General features: G+C 36.3%; 1 protein-coding gene and 1 pseudogene across 9 annotated transcripts in view; one reads left to right on the forward strand and one right to left on the reverse strand.

Annotated features, from left to right (window-relative positions):
- Nek11 (NIMA related kinase 11) overlaps positions 1 to 12,043 on the forward strand; it is a 307,831-nt gene that overhangs the window by 19,943 nt on the left and 275,845 nt on the right. The gene's annotated exons all lie outside the window — the stretch shown is intronic.
- Positions 8,638 to 9,568, reverse strand: LOC101977653 (nuclear speckle splicing regulatory protein 1 pseudogene; annotated as a pseudogene).

Consider the following 12,043-nt stretch of genomic DNA (forward strand, 5'->3'; position numbering starts at 1 on the left):
TTCTTCATTTAAATGTATGAGATGGGGGGATATCTAAACTATTTTAATAAATAATAATAAAAATATTATTGGATATGCTGGTCCCTTTGTAATGTTATTTTTAACTACCCCAGATTTTAAAAGTACAAGATTCCTAAGTAAAGCCTATTATTTAAAATGTTTGTCCCACTTATTCAATAAGTAAGATATTTAGAATTAATGCAGAATATGCAAGAGAAAAACTTTATGGGTGTTGTCTAGTTCAAGCTCCCCCTCCCCCTTTATTGAAAAAGGGACTTTCATGAACAAGTTTTTAATAAGGTCCAGAAGAACTTAAGTAGCCAAAATCCATGGTTTTTAATGTTTGATGAGTATCAAAACATTCAAAGAGAATATTAATTAACTTTAATTTCCCATCCCCAAAGAAAGTACAATATCTTCAAGTATAATCTGTAATTTATTTTTTTTTAGTTCCAGGGGGACACTTGACCACTTACCCACATTCCAGCCCTATTTTTTTTTTTTTAGAGACATGGTCTCAAGAGTGAAGTGTTGCTAACACTTCACTCTTGCTGAGGCTGAACTCACGATCCTCCTGTCTCAGCCTCCTGAGCTGCTGGGATGATAGGCATGCCCCATCCTTCTGATTATTGATTCTATTTGAGTGGTCTTCTTGGGAGAATTTTTCCTCCTACTGCTGTCAGGGGGAAACAGTATGAGTTAAAGTTCAAAGGAATGAAAAGGGGTAAATTCTTCAATTAAAATTACTTTATGGCTCAGACTAATACCCTTGAACTGATTTTTCTTGGGGAAAAAGTTTAGTTGCTTTTTGACATCCAGGCCTAATTAATAAACTTGGAGTTATGTCCATGACTTAAAGTCAGTGAGGAAGAAAAACAACAACTCTTCATGTAATTAATAGCTTCTTTGCTCAGTTATTTCTAAGCTTAGTTTTGGAAAGAAGTGGACATTTAAGTGGGAAACAAACATTTTTGACATCGGGAGTTCTAAAAGTGGTCTGTGTACTCCACTAATTATTCATTGCATAAATAATTTCATATAATAGTAAAAATAAGCAGTTGTGACCTTCATTAAAATACTGTGAAATTGAATTCCTGTTCATAGTTGAATAAGAACACAATTGTGTGAGTATTTGAGTATTTCTTAGCTGCTTTCACAGGTCTTATTTCCTGATACAAGTATGGACCTTGACATGCTATATACTTATTAGTACAGCAGTGCTATGCTTGAGTAGTTATATGAAAAACTCAACCTAAGTTTTAGTTATTAAAAAAGTAAGCTCTGGACATGAAGAAACATGTGGGGGATAGGCTCATTATTAGGATTATGGAAGTGGTGTAATGGGTATATACATAGGTCAGATTTTATAAAATTACACACTGAAAAATGTGTGTAGTGTATTGTATATCAATCATACCTTAACAATTATACTTAGAAAATTCAAAACCTGGACCATGATACATTTTACATGAATGTTAAACTGGTTGAATTTGCAGTTGCTAGAACTGAGTGTTGCTTTTTAATCTTTAATACCAATTAAAACTATTTAGAGACAAGATCACGCTGAGTTGCTTAGGGCCTTGCCAAGTTGCTGAGGCTGACCTTGAACTTAAGATCCTCTTGCCTCAGCCTTCTAAACAACTAGGATTATAGGCATATGCCACCTTGCCCAGCTCCAAATTTCTAAGAGTGGAAAATTTGGAACATTAAGTCTCTGATTAGAATATATTTGGGTATCAGTTTTTTTGGGGGGGGAGGTGTCAGTTTTCCCAATCTCTCCTATGTGTAGTAGTCACTTTGCATTTTCATTATAGTTGATGTTCCCACGTTCCCATTAGTTTGAATTTGGAGCAAACCTATTAAACCTGAACATTTAATCCATATCCACCTCCCTAGATTTGTGGCCCAATTGCCCTTCATTCCCTTTCTTACCTCTATGTCTTTCATCCCATGAACCTCATCAAATCATGTGTACTTGTGGGTTTCAGGACAAGATCAGCCAATTTGTTTTTTACAATATTGGATTTGCTCTTTGGTGATTAAGTGCTTTTAACTCAAGTTGCTGTTTCAAAAATATTTCAGTGTAACAATTATTGAGCTCCAGTATGTAGTTTCTAATATTTTCAGAATTGCTTTAGAAATGGAAATTATAAGATTAATGACAGCTGTAATTTGCAAGACAGGAAGTGAAGCATTTGGATGTTCAATATGGATTGAACTTGACATATCTGAGGTTGAATTTTACATAGGTCTTACTATCTTTAAAGGAGTTGAGTATTGGGTTTATTATAAGGGGTAAGTAAATACTGAAAAGTTTTCGAAAACAGAACAGTATATAATTTCCTCCCAGGTAAAGCTTGCTTTTGCATTATTTGGCTAACCTCACATAATCATAAAAACTCATGTGTGTGTGTACACACACATGCTTTTAAGTGAGTCTGTGTATGCATTCTTGTTTCTTACTTTTTCATTTTAATACTAGTTTTAGCAGCAAAAGTCATGCTCGGCTGATAACAAATATTCCGGTCTGATGGATAAAGAGGTCAGGGCTCAGTATTTTAATAGCACTATAAGTACCCAGTGGGAACAGCTACTTTATAAAAATTCAAAAGGTATTAATATGGCCCCTTCTGGAAAAGCCCACACTGAGAGGCACTAACTACCCATGCCTCTGCAGTGTGGGGTTATTGTGTGGGATGTCCCTTCGCAGCTGCCTTTGGCTTCTATTATGCCATTAACTAGACTCACTCCAGGATTCCTTGGAAACTGTGTGCCTACCTGAATAATTTATTACCTAGTGATCAATTATTCATAACTCATTATTACAACTGAAATAAAACCTAAAGGTGGACTCATTCTGCCACTTATGAATATCTAAGAGATCATCAGGAGATTGTAGTGGAGTTTTAAGTCTTTGCCATCCCCATTGCCTGTTGTTTCTCTGAAGGGATTCCAAAGAGAACAGCCTTCTGAGATGGAATCAGAATCGATGAAAGCAGTAACAAATGCCTCCCTGCTGTCCGTGCTGCATTGGTTCATCTATTCATGCTGTTTGTCTTTTTAATTCTGGCCTCATTTACACTTAGAAATGAAATTTCAGTTTGAGAGAGTGTAGGAGACATTTATGGCACTGTGGGTTTGTTAAGCCATTTTTAGAGGTCCACAAGGATATAAAACTTGCCTGACAATATATTTTCTGGGAAAATATGCAGATATCTTTAGAACATTTAATGACACTAGTCATTGCGTTCTTGTTCCATCAGAGTTATATCTGAGTTAAATCTTATTTATTTATTGGACCCTATCTTTCATATAAAGAACTGCCATATGTTTTTCATATGTATTGCATAGAAAGCATCTTAGTAACGGTGCTATGAAAGTAAAATCAAAAGAAACTTTTTATAAATTTAGGAAACATAGTAGAAAATAGTTTGGCTTAATACAAACTGATTAATTTTGTAGTAATCAACAAGCCTTTTGAGATGTGTTGAAAATAGTTGGAGAGTTTCAAATTCCAGTTCTGTTGGAATATAAAGCGGAAAGTTTGCCTTTGGGGTTTCTTGCCTCCCAAGCAGTTGGCTTTCCACTGGGCACTGTTGGCATAAAGGAATGGCTATGATTCTATAATATTCACATTTTTGGTGGACATCTCACTGTCATGTTTTATCTGGTTATTCTCCAAAGTAAATTAAGTACTAATTTTGAGTATGAGTCCTGAGACACTGAGATTAACACTTCTTTGTCTAAAAAGCCCCAGCTTGTAGGTAAAAATCCAAATTGTTAAACAAGTATTTTTAGTAGTGATTCCAGATTTTTTTGATGTTGTGTTGGTTCTCCAAATGGAATGAAGGCATAGTGTTTAGGTAGATTTTAATTGGCCTAAACCCATACTTTTCTCCCTGGATCATATATAATGTCCCGGATAACTTACCACTCATGAATTTAAACCTAATTTGGTTTTACTATAGTGAAAATATATGGAAAATTTTAAGACAAATATGTCATAGAGTAAGGTAAAAACTTGCATGATTTTTAAATTTTTTAATGATTTTTAACAGGTTACACATTCATGTGGCTCAAAAAATATAAAAAGGTATACTGTTAAAAGTCTTCTCTCATTCTTATCCTCCCTTTTACAAGCTCTTACCCTTTTCCCCAAAGGTAACCACTGTTAAGAATTTCCTGTGAATCTTTCCAGAATTACTTTATGTACATATAAACAACTTAGAATACAGATTCTTATTTTTCTTCATTCTGATAAAAATTAGCATATTATACATTTCTGTTTCTTGCTTTTTTCTTTTTTAAAATTGATTTAAAAAAATAAATGACAGTGGAATGTGGAATGCATTACAATTCTTATTACATGTATACGCATAATTTTTCATATCTCTGGTTGTATATAAAGTATGTTGACACCAATTCGTGTCTTCATACATGAATGATGTATGAAGACATACATCATCCATATATGATGGATGATGATGTCTATCACATTCCACCATTCTTGCTAATCCCCTGCCCACTCCCTTTCCCAATATCTTGGAAATCTTTTCATGTTAGTATATAGATAACTTCTCTATTAAATTTTTTTTACTCAAGACAATATTTGTGCATATTTATGTGGTACATTACGGTAATTCAATATATTTATACACTGTGTAATTATCAAATCAGTGTAATAAGTATTTCCATCTCTTCAAACATTAATCAATTAATCATTTTTTATCTGTTGGCAATTTCATACTCTTATAGTCATTTTGAAATATATCATAGATTATTTTAACCAATAGTTATTCTACTGTGCTAAAGATGAACCAGAAATAATTCCTTCACTCTGTTTCGGTGCCTCTTATTGAGCTTCTTTCCACTCTCCCCCTTAACCTCATTCTCTTGGGGGTAGGTACTGGAGATTGAATCCAGGGACTCATAATGCTAGGCAAGTGCTCTATCACTAAGCTACATCCTCATTCCTTTTTAATTTTGAGTCAGGGACTTTCTAAGTTGCTCAGACTGGCCTCAAACGTGTGATCCTCCTGTTTCAGCCTCCTGAGTAGCTAGGATTACAAGTGTGAGTCACCATGTCCAGCTTCCCCCAGTCTTTTTTATAAATAGCTCCACAGTGTTTTCCATGGTATGGCTCTGATATAATTTATTAACTCTTGCTCCCATCAATGTGCATTTGGGTTGTTTTAAATCTTTTATTATTAAAAACACTATTGAAGTGGATAACCCTGAATATTTTTAATTTCAAAATATGTCACTATTTCTTGCATGAATTTTTAAGATAACCCATGAGATTTTAGAGACATATCTTGCTTTTTATAGTCCTAGCAGTCTTGAATTTATCCTTCACTGTTGTTAGGAATGTTTTGCTGGAGAAGTTTGAGAAGCATTGCTGGAAAAAAATTTTGAGGCCTACTGGTGGGATGATTCTTTTACTTTATAAAATAACTTTGTTGTGAAGTGACAGTGACAATAGTGTTACTTTGCCATACTGTGTTTTCTTGTAGGTGATATAAGAACACATGCAAATCTGAAGGCAGATTATTTATAAGCAGAAATCATGCTATAAACTCATCTAGTTTTTTTGAAGGTGTTTGATACAATGAAACATTGAGAGCTGTGCAATTTCAGAACAGGCTCTGGATCCTCTGACCTTATGCCCTAGAGCACCGAACTCTGGCACCTTGAAAATTATTAGTAGGTGTTCTACATTAAAAGGGTTCCATGATTTAAAAAAAGTTGAGAAAACACTGGGTTCCACAAAGTTAAAGCAGATTTCTTACTGAGGGACTATTTAGATCCTTAAATATGCTGGAGAAAATTGTGACTATAATAGCTGGATGTAGCCTACAGCATTTCCCAAATTTTGTTTGACCATAACACTAATCCCTTACCCCAGGCCATTCTTATTAACACTAGTGTAGGTAGTGAGGAGCCCAAATGGAGAAAATACTACCCTTGTTAGACACCATGGACAGTGGTTGAAATTAGTGGTCACAAGTATATGTGGTGTTTGAGTTTATAAAAGATTCAGTAAGGGAAATAAGAATGAAGTCATTGTTTAAAAGTTGGCCATAATGAACAGCAGATGGTGGTAATGTAACATGCAGACTGACTATGAGGACACGGCAGTATTTCTAACGGCAGCATTAATTCAAGGTTCAAAGTGTCTTCATTTAATTACCATCCACCAGTATTTTAATTTCACTGACTAAATGAATAAAAGGCTTAAACATAGATCATTACCATACTTTTAATCTCTTACTAGGAAAAGCACAATTCAGCCGAGAAATAAATTTGGAGAGATCTATTTAACTTCAGAGACCATTTTAACTGGCATAAGATAAGTTTGGTTTCTCTTGCCATCTAGGTATTAGATGGAAGCTCTTACCTTATGTGTACACAAAGATGAATGTGCTCTATCTCTCTCTGTCTCTTAAGAGAAAAAAAAAGTCTAAATTTTACCCAGTTTAACTCTCTACTGTCCATGAGAACAGCAATAAATGCTTCAACACACATCTAGTTGGTGCTGCCAAAGAGACTTTGGGACCTTAGAGATGAAGCAGTCACATCCATTGACCTTCATGAACTGATGTTTAGACTGAAAGTAGGATGTGAACACCAATAGCTATTAGAAGGGCAAATGGATAGAGATTAGGGTCTAATTAAAGCTGAGAGAGATCTGTCTTCTATTTTTTAAGTTTGTTGAACTATGTAAGATTTTGTATCATAGGGCAACAAAAAATGAAATGTTTTAAATATTTCATTCAACACAAAAATACACATTAAAATATAGTACAGTGTGATTATATTACTCACAAGATAATTATAGGATTCTAGTAAATTTTATTCTAAGTGTATTAGAGTTGGGGTGGCCCATAAATGGGGCACATGTTTAAACTTGTATGGTGAATATGTTTTCAAGCTGTTGGTGATTCTCTGTGACAGAGGTGTATGGTGAGTTGAAGCTCTTGTTGAGAATCCATACTTGAGACCCTTCATAAGTCTGCAGCCCTAAAGTAAAGGCTCTTTTGGCTGTTTCTGTGGTAAGTCCTGATACAGATGATAAACCTAGAGGAACTGCAGGAAGTGAAGCTCTTCTGGTGAAGGATATTTAGACCCCTGAGAGATGTGCAATTGCTAGAGATGGGGTTTATTTACTTTTATTTTTTTATTTTCCACTTTTTTAACTGCTACATTATAGTTGTATATAGTGGTGGGATTTTTTGTTACATGCACACAATATAACACCATAATTTGGCCAACATTACTCCCCAGTACTCCCCCCTCCCTCCCTACCTTTAGGAAGGAGTTTTATAACTTTATTGATGGTGTCCAATACTTGAAACCACAGTTTGAAATTATCCTTTGAAGGTATACTTGGGCAGCTTTTCCACCCTGTTCCCTCTTCCTCCTTAATCCAAGCCTGAACTTGTTTCATCCTTTCCACAGGCAGCAGAGGGAGTAGCCTCAGGCAGGGCTCATGGTCTTAAGCTGGCCAGACCATGTCACCCCTGGGAGCAGGAATGCTTGGCTGTCTTGCTCATTCCCCAGGTGAGAAGGAGGTCAGTCACCCTTATGACCTGAAAAAATTAAGAGACACCTTTTATTTTTATTACATGTTGCAAACTTGCTCCTTGCCTCTGGTGGTCACTCTTGTTCTTTGCCTTGTTCTTGCTTTCTTCTGTGAGTCTGGGTTTTGCTCCCAGTAATGTTTCAGAACTAGAAGGTTTCTCTCTTTTTCATTTTCCATGTTTCTCATTTTGCTGGATCTCTCCTGGTCAAGAAACTCATCTCTTTGCCCTAGAATCGGGGCTGCCTTCCCTTCTGTCTCAATTTCTTTCTGAAGATGGAACACTTATTTCTTGTTTTTCCATATCTCTGCACTTATCATTATTTTTGTATCTTCCTCACTTTACTTTGTTTTGTTTTGCTTCATATTCCTTCTCTCCTCCTTTCTCAGTGTACCAGTCATGGTCATTTCATTATCTAACTCTTTTTTGTTGTTATATGGGCAATGACCAAACAGACTCCATTTTACCCTGAGACTCCATGTCATATCAGAAATGCTTCTTCCATGAGAACACTCTGCCTCTGTACCTATCAGTAGTTGCTTAGCATAGCATGTTTGGTATCACAAAATGGCAATTCTTATACAATGTAAACTTGTTCTCTCTTTGGTTCTCATTTTTTTAGGCAATGTACCCTTTCAGAGATTGTCTGTCTAGATTTTAGTAACCATTCTCTAACTTGTACTCAACTAGGGTCATCTTGCACTTCCCTTCTGCTTGCTTGTTGTTATGCCACCCTGGAGGAGGCATAACAAGTCCTGTGGGAAATACCAATGTATCCATTTCATCATTTCGCTAACAGCTCAATTCAGCTCTATACCCCTGCTTGCTTACAGCTTCATCAACCTGGATGTGGTTTTTGCTTTAAAGACTCTGAAATGCTCAGGCTCAAGGCTGTTCCCTGCAGAGACAGGTATGGGTCCTGCAGGGAGCAGTCTCAGGCCAACTAGCTAAATAAAGACTATCTAATTCGAACAAAAATGGACTTGGTATGTTTTCTGTGCAGTCTGCCCATAATATTGCTATATTAAGAGATATTTCTCCCTGTCTTTGTTTCTTTCTATCTGATATCTACCCCACCACACCCCAATTTATCTTCTTTTTCATACCTCTTCCAATAGGAAGCTATATGACTGGCCAGATAGACTTCTTTTCTTTTCTGTGGTTGAAGTGAGTGTAATAATTCTCCTGGTCTCTGGATTGCCTCTCATGGTGTGGAACTTCCCTTTTCTCACATCCTTTTGACTTGGAACTTTTGGTGTGGTATTTGGCACCATGTCCTCTTTGCTAGATGACAGTGAGTGGGTTTGATTCCTGTGATGCTTGGAGTAATTCTTAGAGGTCTCTGCGAGCTTTTCTCTTTTGTAGTTCATTTTATTCTCTCCCGATCCATCTTCCTTGGTCACTGTCTGCATCTGTGTTTTCCCCCTCCTTAACGCCAATTTGCTAAGGCATTGCTCCCGTGGTACTCTATTCTCTGAATTTACTTTATTGGAGTAACCTCTTGATTTCTTTTGTCTTAGAACTGGTTTCATGAAAGCTGCATTTACGTGCTTCCTTTTCTTCAACTGCTTGATTTAATAGGGGCCTGTAAAATTCACCCACTGAGAACTTTCTCCTTGGTTATATCCAAAAGTGATTCCAGTGCAGCAGCCCACTTTTTCTATTTCTTCCTCTTCAGCTCTCTCTTGCAGTATTTTTTTTTTATCAGCAGATGTCACAAATGCCTATTTCTCATTAAATTCTCCATTTTACATTTTTATTCCCTCTGTATTTTCTTTTCCCTTTTTTCTGTTTTTCTTTTCCTGAACTCAATCAACTACTTTTAATAAGTTGTAAATATACTTGGACTTCTGATCTTTTCTCAACAGTGATTTGGGATTACTTTATTCCTTCCCCCACTCCTGCATTCCATCATAAATACTGTCATATTCATACTTTATAGAATATTCTTCAAGGGTCTTCTGAATTTTCAATTTGATCTGGATCATGGCCTGCTTCTCAGCAGCTTCTCTCTGAAACCTCTCACTTAAATGGTGTTGCTTGCTATTGTGTGCTAAATGTGGCCAACACTGATGTGACACTCTAGTAGATTTTTCAAATATTACTTTTATAATATCAATGTCTTGGCAAAGATCTTATGGCTCTTGAATCTTCCTGTCAGACCAAATTTAAATTATGCCTTATTTTCAGGGCATTCTGTCAGCTGTACTCTATCTGGACTGTATTAATCGTGTTCCCCACCCTGGTCCATCTCCTCTTGTAGTTTTTCTTGTTTTTGTTTACCATGCTGTCCCTTTCTTTTCTGTTGTTCTCTGAGAAGAGGATCTGATGGTCTGTCACCTGAATTGACCTGAATTCAGATCTTAGAGGAGGTAGTACCAGAATAAACACTAACCTGTTGAAATATCTTAACCATAGAGCAAAGGCCTTGAGTTGCATGACATAAAAGGTCCATTCGTATCCAAGATTCACTGATTTTCTTTGGAGATTATCTTCATTGATTGGGTCCACCCTATCCCAATAATCCCTTTACATCCATTTTTCTTGGTAAGTGATTACAGGGTATGCCTGAGTTTCCTTATCAGAGCATGACTGTCAGTGGGTTGGACTTAGCATTGGAAAAGAGTGGAGGGGAAAATGTGGTGATTCCTCTCCCTCCTTGTTAACCAGAGCTGTGTAGACTTATATCTCTAATGTCACCATGCCTTATTTAATCAGGCCTTGATGCCAAATCTCTAAGATACTGTGCTGAGTATGGATGCACAATAATACATACCATGGTTCTATTTATTTGAAAATCTAGAAAAGATATACCTATAATGACAGAAGCATGTCAGTAGTTGCCTGGGTCCAGGCATGGGAGGATTTGAAGGAGCAGGAGGGAACTTTTTTGGGTATAGAAATGCTCTATATTTTATATGTGGCAGTAGTTACCAAAATGTGTAAATTTGCCAAAACCATTAGGAATGTACACTTAAAATTGTTACCTTTTATTGTATATAAAATAGGCTTCAAAAAGTTGATTTAAAAATCAGGCCATGGTGATGAGAATGGAGCAGAGAGTGGGGATAAAGGAATTTTGTTCTTTAATTTAGAAGATTCTCTTGTCCAGATTACAAGTTTGGAAAATACCAAAGACCCAGGGCTGATGGAAGCTGCCAAGTATATATATTCTTTAGTTAAATGGTAATATGCAAATTAATATAGCTCATGCCACAACATAGCAGTTATATTGCTTCATCCGTGTTCTTGTACCCTACTCTGTGTTCCTTAGTAATGGAAAACTCGTAATTGTTACCTAATGATTTTTGTATGTGCCAGGGTTTTACCTAAAATCAAGGCTCCTGGAAGGCATCAATTGGGCCTTTAGCTTTTTTTTGTTTTTTTTAAAATACCTCTATGTTGCTCAGTGGCCATTGATGCATTTATTGTTAGTTCAATTATCTGCCAATAGAACATCATGAACTCTACAGTCTGATGTTTTAAACTTGGAATTAGGTATTGATGACATCAAGAATCAGAGGCCTCAGAAAGGCTACTCTGGTGGTACCTGTGGCATTGAGGTGGAGTTCCTAAGCAGCAATGCCATGGGACTCAGCACCAGTGATAATGGTGAGAGTATCCCTAGTTTAGCCAAGAAAACTCTTGGTGAATCAATGACACACTGATTAACCTGTATATTAAGTTCTTTTTGGGTTTCAGGGAAGTGAGTCTTATTGTGTTGTTTGAAACCAAGAAAACTGGTAGATCCCGGAAAAGAGTATATTCATGGATTGGTATTCTTTAAAGTAGAATAGTTTGTGTAGAGTCAGTAAATTTTTGTTTTCCCCTTTTCAGAGAAGAGAAAGAAGTAGGGGAAAGCAAACAGACATGGGAAAATCATATATATTGTTTTAGACTATAGACTCATACTATTTTAGATATAGTCAATACCAAGATGTTTTATTGGCTCATAATGCAGAATTAAAATTAGATGAAGTCTACGAGAAACTGAAATAGCATACCTTCCCCATAAGGACTACATTCTGACCTACATCCCACCAAATATGGGACCCCTTCTGTGACTTTAATGGTAGATGGGGCTAGCAAACTCAACATGATACCATGTATTGACAACAAACTTCTGCTTGTGATTCTTGTTTACTAGTCCCCTTCTGTGATCTAGAACATCATAGATCAAGTTTACCTCTGCATATGTTGTGGCTCTTCAGATGTTTAAAAATATATAATTCCACATTAAGAGACTCCTTCTCAAACCTCAGTGTGAGACAGAAACCCTTCATAACCTTGTTTAAATGTAGATTCTGGAGCATGGAAAGTTTGATCCAGTAGGTCTCAGTTGGGACCTAGGAGTTCTGGGTGGTTCTGCTACAAGTTGTTTATGACTCCAATTATTTGAACCTCTATTGTGTGCCCTGTGCTGGATTGGGGGCTGGGGATATGAAAACAAACAGTAATAGACA

This window comes from Ictidomys tridecemlineatus, chromosome 3 (genome assembly GCF_052094955.1).
Source record: "Ictidomys tridecemlineatus isolate mIctTri1 chromosome 3, mIctTri1.hap1, whole genome shotgun sequence".
In the NCBI taxonomy this organism is placed as follows: domain Eukaryota; kingdom Metazoa; phylum Chordata; class Mammalia; order Rodentia; family Sciuridae; genus Ictidomys; species Ictidomys tridecemlineatus.